Source organism: Notolepis coatsorum (genome assembly GCF_963971535.1).
Source record: "Notolepis coatsorum genome assembly, contig: SCAFFOLD_3530, whole genome shotgun sequence".
Classification (NCBI taxonomy): Eukaryota; Metazoa; Chordata; class Actinopteri; order Aulopiformes; family Paralepididae; genus Notolepis; species Notolepis coatsorum.
In genome coordinates this window covers 2,501-17,265 of record NW_028172186.1, presented here as the reverse complement: position 1 = coordinate 17,265, position 14,765 = coordinate 2,501, and the positions used below count along the sequence as shown (strand labels likewise).

General features: G+C 44.0%; 1 long non-coding RNA gene across 1 annotated transcript; it reads right to left on the bottom strand.

The window, feature by feature from the left end:
• Positions 1–2,314: 2,314 nt before the first annotated feature.
• On the bottom strand, positions 2,315–9,900 carry LOC311248093. Its single transcript, XR_014620909.1, has 2 exons — positions 9,811–9,900; positions 2,315–2,738 (listed from the first exon to the last, which is right to left on the bottom strand). It is a non-coding gene; the product is annotated as an uncharacterized lncRNA (long non-coding RNA).
• Between the last annotated feature and the right edge of the window lie 4,865 nt (positions 9,901–14,765).

Sequence of the window (14,765 nt, the reverse complement as noted above, 5' to 3'; positions counted from 1 at the left end):
TACATATCTCTTACCTACTCTTACTAGTTACACTGCTGGCCAGTATGACTTACTACCATAGTGTCTTTATACCTGTATCACTGTACATATTAATACTAGTCTTTATACCTGTATCACTGTACATATTAATACTAGTCTTTATACCTGTATCACTGTACATATTAATACTAGTCTTTATACCTGCATCACTGTACATATTAATACTAGTCTTTATACCTGTATCACTGTACATATTATACCTGGGTCATCAGTGAGGTCGTCACACAGAGGGACACTGGGTCATCAGTGAGTGTCGTCACACAGAGGGACACTGGGTCATCACTGCGGCGGACTTCAGATTCAGCTCAATGCCTTGAAGACGCTGCCTCTCAATGAAACAATGAAGAGGATCTGTGAAATTGTTGTTGTTGCCCTATTAGATTTATTGTTTTTGATTAAAATGTGGCTTTTTATTATAATTTAAATCAAGTGCCGTTATATACTTGGCAAAATATGATTTATTATATTCTTCTTAATGAATGGCTCTAAATTGTTATACTGTCTGTCTTCCTTATGTTGTTCTTTATATCCAATAGGTGGCGATATGTAGGCTTAAAAGGTGCAATATGCAACTTCTCTTGAGTATCAATTTAGGTTATATAGTCCTATATTCTTGAAGAGTATGACTTCTAGATGGATAATGTGCTCTTTTAATTGTTCATACATTTGTAGGGCCATAAAAATTGACACTCAAAAAGTTACATATTGCAACCTTTAAAGCCCCCCAAATATTATATATAATTTGAAGGTTAGTGTTCCAGTGCTTTAAAGCACTGATAATCAGGATCTGGTCATCTTGAAAAGTCTGAATCTGGATCAGGGTGATCCTATCCTGGATTGCTTTGAAATACCGGGACAAAATCTGGCTGAGTTGTCTGATCCTGGATCACAAAATATGAGATTTCAAAATCTGATCGGATCTGATTACGATCAAAAGTTTTGAACTCCTGGGCCCAGACCATCAGGATGCTCAATGACAATAACACTATGTAACACACCATCAAATACACTCACAGCACACACATCCACACGCACACACTTTAAATAAACAACTCACTGCAGCACCCACTCTACTCACTTTAACACACTTTATATTTATTGGTAAAGAGATTTGCACTACAACTCATACCTCATTGCACCTTACCCTAAGTTGTACCTCATCCCATTTCTGCATTGTACCGTATATTGTATTGTAACTCAGTTACTCATCTTTTCCCCCTACTCTGTGTTGTATATATGTATATTGAACACTTTAGTTTACACTTGTTTAGGTACTTTTGACTATCTATTTTTATCTAGCACACTCTCAGGAGCAGAACAGAAAAAAGCATTTCATATAAAAGTATTCTGTATTTTTGTATGACAACTAAACTAATAAAGAAACTTGAACTTGAAACTTGGATGGCATTTTATACAGTGATAATAAATGTAATTACATGGCCAACAACCTCTCTGTGAAGAATTAACATCAAGCCAGACGTCCGTCATCAATAACCCAGTGTTGAAGGAACAACAACAAATAGCTTTTAAAATATGCCTTAACCCTTTCACTGCCACACGACAGCCGGTTAACCCTTTCACTGTGACATATACAGAAGGTTAGCCCTTTACCGTCACACAACCGACGGCGATGTGATGGGTATTTTCAGTTCATTTAATGTTTAATATTTTACATCCAGCTCCTCTGGTCACCATGAGTACATGGATCTCTGGACTGTGGCCAGTAGTGGGTCGAGGGACTGACCAGTAGTGGGTCGAGGGACTGACCAGTAGTGGGTCGAGAGACTGACCAGTAGTGGGTCGAGGGACTGACCAGGCGCCCAGAATACTGTGACCTGTGTGACCCATGTGACCTAATGTGCAGCATGGCTATATCGGCCACAGGCCACTGAGGAGGAGCAAAGATGGACATATGATCAGATTCAGCAACAGCTCACATATAACCCCACATATGACCATATATACAACCAAGCCTGTCTGATCATCATTTATTAACCAGTGGCTCGCCAAATTTGGAACCCACATAGTATTTAAGCCATGATTGTGTCATCATTCTGGAGCCTTGCAGCCCCATGGAGGGCTGTGGTCTCCAGGACTGTTCCTCGTTCTCCGTGTGTTCCTGTCAATAAAGACCATCGATTGACTTCACCTTCGTCTCCTGAATATCTGTCCAGCTGGCTCATCATATCAATCCAAAGAACTCAGGTTTATACTATCAGATGCTCCATCATTAGCTCTTTCTAATCATTAGACTGAAATGATCATTGAAACCTGATGATTTAAACACATTTATTTATTCAATAAAGTACAGTCGACTCCAAATGGAATATTTCAGAAAATGGTTGTATATGATATGCGTTCAGATAAGGGGGGGGGGGGGGGGGGGGCAACAGGCCAGTTCTGTACTCTGTTATAATAATAATAATAATAGTAATATTAATAAAAAACTTGAGAGCGGTTATTTGAACGCTTGTGAGAATTGAACACACAGGATAAGCTTGTTGTTGAAACCAGGTGGCGCATTGCAGTCAAACGTAGAAATTAATATAAAAGAAGAAAAAAAGAAGAAGAAGAAGAAAGAGTGAACGTCTCCGTGTGGAGCTGAGGGAGCGGAGGGTGCCTCAGTCCAGCTGCACCGCCTCCAGCACGCCCCGCGCATCCTGGTACTCCACGGCTTCAGTCAGGTCCTCCTCCGTCTCCTGGAGGGAAGACAAACACAAGAGACATCTTTCTCTCCTCGTTCCTTTGAGACGAGAGACTCTGGTTTCTCACGCCGCTGCTACGCTGCTGACCCTCATCTGCTGTCCAACTCTAGAAGCTCCTTCTTCTCATCTACTATCCAACTCTAGAAGCTTCTTCTCATCTACTGTCCAACTCTAGAAGCTTCTTCTCATCTACTATCCAACTCTAGAAGCTTCTTCTCATCTACTGTCCAACTCTAGAAGCTTCTTCTCATCTACTATCCAACTCTAGAAGCTCCTTCTTCTCATCTACTATCCAACTCTAGAAGCTCCTTCTTCTCATCTACTATCCAACTCTAGAAGCTCCTTCTTCTCATCTACTATCCAACTCTAGAAGCTCCTTCTTCTCATCTACTGTCCAACTCTAGAAGCTCCTTCTTCTCATCTACTGTCCAACTCTAGAAGCTCCTTCTCATCTACTATCCAACTCTAGAAGCTCCTTCTTCTCATCTGCACTAGAGGTAAAGAAAACAAGTATATATATATTTTTTTAGTGCAGTCAGGCGAATAAAAAAATGTATCTAATTAATTACAGGATTTGTAATTAATTAATCTAATTAATCGCATAACCATTTTAGGCCTGATATTCTATATTCCATAATCATATTTCAAATGGCATGTGTCCGGATGGCAGAATTCAGTACTGTATCTACAAAACCTTCAGTTTAATCATCTTCCATTTATTCATTTGCTTAGATTTTTCAGGTCTGGTCAATTTTAGCACGGTGTTATTCACAGCCAAACATTTTTAATTATTTTTATTATTATTAAATGTTAGTTAATTTTCATAACGCGATCATTTGCTGTGTAATTAATTAATCTAATTAACGCGATAAACTGACAACCCTTATAAATAAATGATAAATGGCTGCATTTATTATCCAAAGCGCGCTCTACAACTTGTTCCTCACATTTTACCCGCTCACTCACACTCACACACCGACGGCGGAGGCGACCATGCAAGGTGCCGACCTGCTCATGGGGAGCAGTTAGAAAGGACACTTCGACACGCTGCCTGGGAGGAGTTGGAATCGAACCAGGAACTTCCGGATTACCAGACGACTGCTCTACCTCCCGAGCCACTGTCGCCCGTGTATATATATATATATATATTATATTATATATAAGAGCGCCGCAATCATTCAAACAAATTCCACATAACCTTCAGTGGCGTTATTTCAATAACATTAACATTTTCTCTCAGAAACTTATTATATGATTGAGATCTGGATTTAATAGCCACGGTGTGAACCGCGGGGGGGGGGGGGGGGGGGGTCGCTGTAATGCGTGCGACAGTCGGGGTCACATCTGTGCTAATCAAGTGTAGGTTCCAACAGTGGTCTCCGTAGTGACAGCACTGCTAATGAACTGTGATGAGTGTGTGAGTGTGTGTGTGTGTGTGTGTGTGTGAGTGTGTGTCTGTGTGTGAGTGTGTGTGAGAGTGTGTGTCTGTGTGTGAGTGTGTGTGAGAGTGTGTGAGAGTGTGTGTGTGTGTGTGAGTGTGTGTGAGAGTGTGTGATGAGTGTGTGAGTGTGTGTGAGAGTGTGTGTGAGAGTGTGTGTGTGTGTGAGTGTGTGTGAGAGTGTGTGTGTGTGTGAGTGTTTGTGTGTGTGTGTGAGAGTGTGTGTGTGTGTCTGTGTGTGAGAGTGTGTGTGTGTGTGTGTGTGTGTGTGAAGAGGGCAGGAGGATCTGGGGTGAGGGAGGAGGATGTACGCTGGGGGTAGGGTGGGGTAGGGTGGGGTAGGGGGGGTAGGATGGGGTAGGATGGGGTAGGGTGGGGTAGGGTGGGGGTGGGGTAGGGTGGGGTAGGATGGGGTAGGGTGGGGTAGGATGGGGTAGGGTGGGGTAGGATGGGGTAGGGTGGGGTAGGATGGGGTAGGGTGGGGTAGGATGGGGTAGGGTGGGGTAGGTAGGCTGCTCAGTGAGTGTTCAGGGACAGAGTTGATGGAACATGCAGGCAGACTGGAGGCCGGATGTTTGATGCCATAATATGACGAGTGACATCGCTGGGACAGCTGCTAGATGAGAGTCCTCCTGGTGACAGCACTAGATGGGAGTCCTCCTGGTGACAGCACTAGATGGGAGTCCTCCTGGTGACAGCGCTAGATGCGAGCCTCCTTCTCGCAGCAACAAGGACAGCGCCAGCTTCCAGTGTTTTTATTAATGCTGCTTCAGAGACACGTAGACAGACAGACAGTATCTGGACAGCAGGGATATATTAGCCTTCAACGTGTCAATCCTCAATGAAAAAACAGCTTCAGCATCATCTCTGTTACCAGGGGTAGGGTGGAGGTACGGTGGGGGTAGGGTCTGTCACCAGAGGTAGGGTGGAGGTACGGTGGGGGTAGGGTCTGTTACCAGGGGTAGGGTGGAGGTACGGTGGGGGTAGGGTCTGTTACCAGGGGTAGGGTGGAGGTACGGTGGGGGTAGGGTCTGTCACCAGGGGTAGGGTGGAGGTACGGTGGGGGTAGGGTCTGTTACCAGGGGTAGGGTGGAGTACGGTGGGGGTAGGGTCTGTTACCAGGGGTAGGGTGGAGGTACGGTGGGGGTAGGGTCTGTTACCAGGGGTAGGGTGGAGGTACGGTGGGGGTAGGGTCTGTTACCAGGGGTAGGGTGGAGGTACGGTGGGGTAGGGTCTGTTACCTGGGGTAGGGTGGAGGTACGGTGGGGGTAGGGTCTGTTACCAGGGGTACCAGGGTCAGGTAGCACTAAGGCTGCGTTCACACTGCAGACCATAAGGTTATTATTTAGCTAGCTAAGAAGGTTTGTTTATGCAGAGGTTATTATTTAGCTAGCTAAGAGGGTTTTGTTTCTGTAGAGGTTATTATTTAGCTAGCTAAGAAGGGTTTTGTTTCTGTAGAGGTTATTATTTAGCTAGCTAAGAGGGTTTTGTTTATGCAGAGGTTATTATTTAGCTAGCTAAGAGGGTTTTGTTTATGCAGAGGTTATTATTTAGCTAGCTAAGAAGGGTTTTGTTTCTGTAGAGGTTATTATTTAGCTAGCTAAGAGGGTTTTGTTTATGCAGAGGTTATTATTTAGCTAGCTAAGAGGGTTTTGTTTATGCAGAGGTTATTATTTAGCTAGCTAAGAGGGTTTTGTTTATGCAGAGGTTATTATTTAGCTAGCTAAGAGGGTTTGTTTATGCAGAGGTTATTATTTAGCTAGCTAAGAGGGTTTTGTTTATGCAGAGGTTATTATTTAGCTAGCTAAGAAGGTTTGTTTATGTAGAGGTTATTATTTAGCTAGCTAAGAGGGTTTTGTTTATGTAGAGGTTATTATTTAGCTAGCTAAGAGGGTTTTGTTTATGCAGAGGTTATTATTTAGCTAGCTAAGAGGGTTTGTTTATGCAGAGGTTATTATTTAGCTAGCTAAGAGGGTTTTGTTTATGCAGAGGTTATTATTTAGCTAGCTAAGAGGGTTTTGTTTATGTAGAGGTTATTATTTAGCTAGCTAAGAGGGTTTTGTTTATGCAGAGGTTATTATTTAGCTAGCTAAGAGGGTTTGTTTATGCAGAGGTTATTATTTAGCTAGCTAAGAGGGTTTTGTTTATGCAGAGGTTATTATTTAGCTAGCTAAGAAGGTTTGTTTATGTAGAGGTTATTATTTAGCTAGCTAAGAGGGTTTTGTTTATGCAGAGGTTATTATTTAGCTAGCTAAGAAGGTTTGTTTATGCAGAGGTTATTATTTAGCTAGCTAAGAGGGTTTTGTTTATGCAGAGGTTATTATTTAGCTAGCTAAGAGGGTTTTGTTTATGCAGAGGTTATTATTTAGCTAGCTAAGAAGGGTTTGTTTCTGTAGAGGTTATTATTTAGCTAGCTAAGAGGGTTTTGTTTATGCAGAGGTTATTATTTAGCTAGCTAAGAGGGTTTTGTTTATGCAGAGGTTATTATTTAGCTAGCTAAGAAGGTTTGTTTATGTAGAGGTTATTATTTAGCTAGCTAAGAAGGTTTGTTTATGTAGAGGTTATTATTTAGCTAGCTAAGAGGGTTTTGTTTATGCAGAGGTTATTATTTAGCTAGCTAAGAAGGTTTGTTTATGCAGAGGTTATTATTTAGCTAGCTAAGAGGGTTTTGTTTATGCAGAGGTTATTATTTAGCTAGCTAAGAAGGTTTGTTTATGCAGAGGTTATTATTTAGCTAGCTAAGAAGGTTTGTTTATGTAGAGGTTAGCTCTACATTACTTTTGTGAAGATTATCGAAACTAGCATCTTTGCCACAATGTTCAGTAAACGGAAGTAGAACTATAACAGCAAAAGTGGGCATGGCTAAATAAGGTGAAGTGTCAACAGAGAAATGTGGACACTAAAGGTGCTCCCATGGTCAGTGCGCAGAGCGGACTCCGCAGAGGTCCGCACGGACACTTTGAGCTTTCATAGTCGAGCGGACCTCCGCAGACCAATTTCCTACATGTCTCGCGCCAGTTTACAGATTTTTTTCCCACGCTGTTCAACTTCTGTCATGTCGTCGTCATCCGATGTCAAAATAAAGAGTCTATTCATGGGTCGGCAATAGGCGGCCCGCGGGCCGAAATTTGCCCGCCAGCAATCATTTCTGGCCCGTCAGTTTATTTTGAGAATATGATATTTATTTTATTTTCATATTATTCTTTTTATTATATGCATACTTTATGTTTTATCCATGTTGAGAGTGAATAACAGGTATATAGGCAGCTATAGGCTTGCTCAATATGAGGTGGACAGCGCGTGGTGCTGAAATGGCAAACACGCATTGCATGAAATAAAAACACCAGTTTTATTTCGAAATATTGGAAACGGAGATAACATAGACTCTAGTTTATCTCCGTTTCCAATATTTCGAAATAAAACTGGCAGTTTTACACACTTCATTTAGAAAAGCCATTCAAACATCTCAAGTTTCTTCAGATGATGAAAAAAGACATGTGGTCCAAATGTATATGAATTGTAATGGATGACGATTAGCGATAGTAAAACTAAATTTAGCTTCATCTACCTGCCAACGTTTTACCGGACCAATCCTACCCATTTAATCATGATCGTGCCCTACTCTCACTTGGCACGGAGCGAGTGGTCAGAGTAAAATGCAGAAGGGCGTCACATTAAATGCAGGTCGATGTCGACCAAAACGCAGAGCAGCCTCATATGTGACACCGAGTGAGCGGCGCGGACGTCTTGGCGGAGTCCGCTCCGTGTACGGTCCGCTCAACTATGGGAGCACCTTAAGCCTAAAGCCGAAATCCACCCAAAAACTGAATTAATTAAATTTAGTCAACCTCTTAAGCGCGAGCGGTCTGATGGTGGACCGCAAATGACATCACACTATAAATCCATCTCTACATACTGTATGAATTAATGTTGCGTTTTTTTCTCTCTCAAATGTAGCCAAGAGTAAAGACCCTAACCCTGTAAAAACAGCAGTCAAAGTGTATATTTTCAGCAATACGTTTGATTACCAATAGGTTAAAGTGTTATTAGTGAAATATGAGTTTGGGAAATGTTTTCAGAAACAGACGAATATAGACACTAGGAAATGCGTGGCGCCATTTTGTTTGTAGTCATATGAGGAAAGAAGACCCAGAGCTTTCGATGGGCGTTGGAATTTCGAAAAACTACACTACCCAGCTCAAGCCAGCTCCTGTCAAACAAATTACTTTTGGATTTCCTTTTTTATTTATCTTATTTTTCGGGATTATCTACCATAAACACAAAGAGGTTAAGCCCTAGCCCTATTGTCTGAAAATCCGCCTAAAAGTACATACCTAATTAAATGGAAGATTGCTCCACTTCTACAAGGTCCATTTGCATGTTCCTGGTATCTAGGGACATCTAGGGACCTGGGGGAATGTATCCCCAGTTTCAGAAATATTGTGTCTGTTACTAGGCTTGAGTAAATTGTAATGAACCAAAAGGAGAATATATTCATTTATTTTCTCTTTTCATCTTTGACAGTGAATAACACCATGCTAAAATTGACCAGACATGAAAGATTTCTCGTTCAGCACCTTCTTGAGATCACGTGTACAGAAAATCTAAGCAAATGAATAAAGGGAAGATGATTAACCGGAGGTTTTGTAGATGCAGTACTGAATTCTGCCATGCGGACACATGCAATTTGAAATATGATTATAGAATATAGAATATGAGGCCTATAAATGACCTTATTATAGCTAAGTCGCACATCTATGGATCGGGCCAAATCTCCTCTTTCAAATAGCAGAGTTCAATCTGGATTTAGTATCACCAGGCGTGCAGCAAGAACCGTGAATGAAATCAACTGTAAGTACAGTTACTTGTTTATAATGTAGATTTATCCGGTATTTTTCATCAGATTGCAACGCCGTTTTTTGCTAGACGTTCACAGAAAGGTAGCGAAACTAATGTTCAGGTTTGTGGGAGATAATCCCGAAAAATAAGATAAATAAAAAAATAAATCCACAAGTCATATGATTGACAGGAGCTGGCTTGAGCTGGGTAGTGTCGTTTTTTTTATTCCAACGCCCATCGAAAGCCCTGGGTCTCCTCTCCTCATACGACTACAAACAAAATGGCGGCGCGCATTTCCTAACATCGATATTCGCCCGTTTTTCGAAATAGATTTCCAAAACTCATATTTCACTAATAACACTTGAACCTATTGGTAATCAAACGTAGTGCTGAAAATACCCACTTTGACTGCTGTTTTGACAGGGTTAGGGTCTTTACTTTTGGCTACATTTGAGGGGGGAAAAAACACAACATTAATTCATACAGTCTGTAGAGATGGATTTATGGCGTGATGTCATCTTGGGTCTGGTACCGGACCCGTCGGGCTCAAGACGAGGGTAAATCAACATTCATAAACACAAGACACTCGTCTCCCTAAGCTGCCTTGGTTTCAACTCGACAACACAAACATTCTAATGAACCCAAGTTGATTTCCTGTTGCCATGTTTGTTCATATCAACAGGCGACAGGAAATAAAGGGTGTTGTCTAAGCTGTTCCCCTAGTAACAGTTACCAAGGAAACCGTCTGGAGTTACAACAGGAGGAACAGTTTGTAGCGGTCAGACTCACCAGCATCTGCTTCAGGTCTGCGTGTGCGTGGAGCAGGCGTCGGTGCGTGTCGGGGATCATCATGTTGCACTCCTGCAGCACCTCGTACTGGGGAGAGAGGGGTCAAAGGTCAGGGTTAGGTGTGTGTCTGGGATCATCATGTTGCACTCCTGCAGCACCTCGTACTGGGGAGAGAGGGGTCAAAGGTCAGGGTCAGGTGAGTGTCTGGGATCATCATGTTGCACTCCTGCAGCACCTCGTACTGGGGAGAGAGGGGTCAAAGGTCAGGGTCAGGTGTGTGTCTGGGATCATCATGTTGCACTCCTGCAGCACCTCGTACTGAGGAGAGAAGGGTCAAAGGTCAGGGTTAGGTGTGTGTCTGGGATCATCATGTTGCACTCCTGCAGCACCTCATACTGAGGAGAGAGGGGTCAAAGGTCAGGTGGGGCACCTCGTACTGGGGAGAGAGGGGTCAAAGGTCAGGTGTGTGTCTGGGCACCTCGTACTGAGGAGAGAAGGGTCAAAGGTCAGGGTTAGGTGTGTGTCTGGGGTCATCATGTTGCACTCCTGCAGCACCTCGTACTGAGGAGAGAAGGGTCAAAGGTCAGGGTTAGGTGTGTGTCTGGGGTCATCATGTTGCACTCCTGCAGCACCTCGTACTGAGGAGAGAAGGGTCAAAGGTCAGGGTTAGGTGTGTGTCTGGGGTCTACACCGAGATATAACCACACACCGTCTACATGATATAACCACACACCTGTCTACACCGAGATATAACCACACACCTGTCTACACCGAGATATAACCACACACCCGTCTACATGAGATATAACCACACACCCGTCTACATGAGATATAACCACACACCCGTCTACATGAGATATAACCACACACCTGTCTACATGAGATATAACCACACACCCGTCTACATGAGATATAACCACACACCAGTCTACATGAGATATAACCCCACACCAGTCTACATGAGATATAACCACACACCTGTCTACATGAGATATAACCACACACCCGTCTACATGAGATATAACCACACACCCGTCTACACCGAGATATAACCACACACCTGTCTACATGAGATATAACCACACACCCGTCTACACCGAGATATAACCACACACCCGTCTACACCGAGATATAACCACACACCCGTCTACACCGAGATATAACTACACACCCGTCTACACCGAGATATAACCACACACCCGTCTACACCGAGATATAACTACACACCCGTCTACACCGAGATATAACCACACACCCGTCTACACCGAGATATAACCACACACCAGTCTACATGAGATATAACCACACACCTGTCTACACCGAGATATAACCACACACCTGTCTACACCGAGATATAACCACACACCCGTCTACACCGAGATATAACCACACACCTGTCTACACCGAGATATAACCAGACACCCGTCTACACCGAGATATAACCACACACCTGTCTACACCGAGATATAACCACACACCCGTCTACACCGAGATATAACCACACACCTGTCTACACCGAGATATAACCACACACCTGTCTACACCGAGATATAACCACACACCCGTCTACACCGAGATATAACCACACACCTGTCTACACCGAGATATAACCACACACCCGTCTACACCGAGATATAACCACACACACCTGTCTACACCGAGATATAACCACACACCCGTCTACACCGAGATATAACCACACACACCTGTCTACACCGAGATATAACCACACACCTGTCTACACCGAGATATAACCACACAGACCTGTCTACACCGAGATATAACCACACACCCGTCTACACCGAGATATAACCAGACACCCGTCTACACCGAGATATAACCACACACCTGTCTACACCGAGATATAACCAGACACCCGTCTACACCGAGATATAACCACACACCTGTCTACACCGAGATATAACCACACACCCGTCTACACCGAGATATAACCACACACCTGTCTACACCGAGATATAACCACACACCTGTCTACACCGAGATATAACCACACACCCGTCTACACCGAGATATAACCACACACCTGTCTACACCGAGATATAACCACACACACCTGTCTACACCGAGATATAACCACACACCCGTCTACACCGAGATATAACCACACACCTGTCTACACCGAGATATAACCACACACCCGTCACACACTGAGATATAACCACACACCCGTCTACACCGAGATATAACCAGACACCCGTCTACACCGAGATATAACCACACACCCGTCTACACCGAGATATAACCACACACCCGTCTACACCGAGATATAACCACACACCCGTCTACACCGAGATATAACCACACACCTGTCTACACCGAGATATAACCACACACCTGTCTACACCGAGATATAACCAGACACACCTGTCTACACCGAGATATAACCACACACCCGTCTACACCGAGATATAACCACACACCTGTCTACACCGAGATATAACCACACACCCGTCTACACCGAGATATAACCACACACCTGTCTACACCGAGATATAACCACACACCCGTCTACACCGAGATATAACCACACACCAGTCTACACCGAGATATAACCACACACCCGTCTACATGAGATATAACCACACACCCGTCTACATGAGATATAACCACACACCCGTCTACACCGAGATATAACCACACACCTGTCTACATGAGATATAACCACACACCCGTCTACACCGAGATATAACCACACACCCGTCTACACCGAGATATAACCACACACCTGTCTACACCGAGATATAACCACACACCCGTCTACACCGAGATATAACCACACACCTGTCTACACCGAGATATAACCACACACCTGTCTACACCGAGATATAACCACACCTGTCTACATGAGATATAACCACACACCCGTCTACACCGAGATATAACCACACACCGGTCTACACCGAGATATAACCACACACCCGTCTACATGAGATATAACCACACACCCGTCTACACCGAGATATAACCACACACCTGTCTACACCGAGATATAACCACACACCTGTCTACACCGAGATATAACCACACACCCGTCTACACCGAGATATAACCACACACCTGTCTACATGAGATATAACCACACACCTGTCTACATGAGATATAACCACACACCCGTCTACATGATATATAACCACACACCTGTCTACACCGAGATATAACCACACACCGGTCTACACCGAGATATAACCACACACCTGTCTACACCGAGATATAACCACACACCTGTCTACACCGAGATATAACCACACACCTGTCTACACCGAGATATAACCACACACCTGTCTACACCGAGATATAACCACACACCTGTCTACACCGAGATATAACCACACACCCGTCTACATGAGATATAACCACACACCTGTCTACACCGAGATATAACCACACACCTGTCTACACCGAGATATAACCACACACCTGTCTACATGAGATATAACCACACACCTGTCTACACCGAGATATAACCACACACCCGTCTACACCGAGATATAACTACACACCCGTCTACATGAGATATAACCACACACCTGTCTACATGAGATATAACCACACACCTGTCTACACCGAGATATAACCACACACCCGTCTACACCGAGATATAACCACACACCCGTCTACATGAGATATAACCACACACCCGTCTACATGAGATATAACCACACACCTGTCTACATGAGATATAACCACACACCCGTCTACACCGAGATATAACCACACACCCGTCTACATGAGATATAACCACACACCCGTCTACATGAGATATAACCACACACCCGTCTACACCAAGATATAACCACACACCCGTCTACACCGAGATATAACCACACACCTGTCTACACCGAGATATAACCACACACCCGTCTACACCGAGATATAACCACACACCCGTCTACACCGAGATATAACCAGACACCCGTCTACATGAGATATAACCACACACCTGTCTACACCGAGATATAACCACACACCCGTCTACATGAGATATAAGGTGGAACAGGTTAGATCCAGGCACACCGTGTCTGAGGTTGGGTGCCTCCTGGTGATATGTGCAGGGTGTCCTACATATGGCTCGCTATGGTTAACATCCTCCAACAAGCTCACAGTGTGAAAAATGTTATTGAGTTATTGATTGGGTCGGGGGGTGGGGGGACCCTGAGCCGAGGTGATCAGGCGTGGAGAGGCTTTACTACGCCTGAGGCACCGGGAGCCTCTACAGCCACGGTGATAATGTGGAACTCCCCCGACCGGCCGACCGGCTCGGCACCTAACTCTTTCACCTAACACTCTCACCTAACACTCTCACCTAACACTCTCACCTAACTCTCTCACCTAACACTCACCTAACACTCTCACCTAACACTCACCTAACACTCTCACCTAACACTCTCACCTAACTCTCTCACCTAACACTCTCACCTAACACTCTCACCTAACACTCTCACCTAACTCTCTCACCTAACACTTTCACCTAACTCTCTCACCTAACTCTCTCACCTAACACTCTCACCTAACACTCTCACCTAACACTCTCACCTAACTCTCTCACCTAACTCTCTCGCCTAACTCTCTCACCTAACTCTCTCACCTAACACTCTCACCTAACTCTCTCACCTAACACTCTCACCTAACACTCTCACCTAACACTCTCACCTAACTCTCTCACCTAACACTCTCACCTAACACTCTCACCTAACTCTCTCACCTAACACTCTCACCTAACTCTCTCACCTAACTCTCTCACCTAACTCTCTCACCTAACTCTCTCACCTAACACTCTCACCTAACTATCTCACCTAACACTCTCACCCAACACTCTCACCTAACACTCTCACCTAACACTCTCACCTAACTCTCTCACCTAACACTCTCACCTAACACTCTCACCTAACACTCTCACCTAACACTCTCACCTAACTCTCTCACCTAACTCTCAC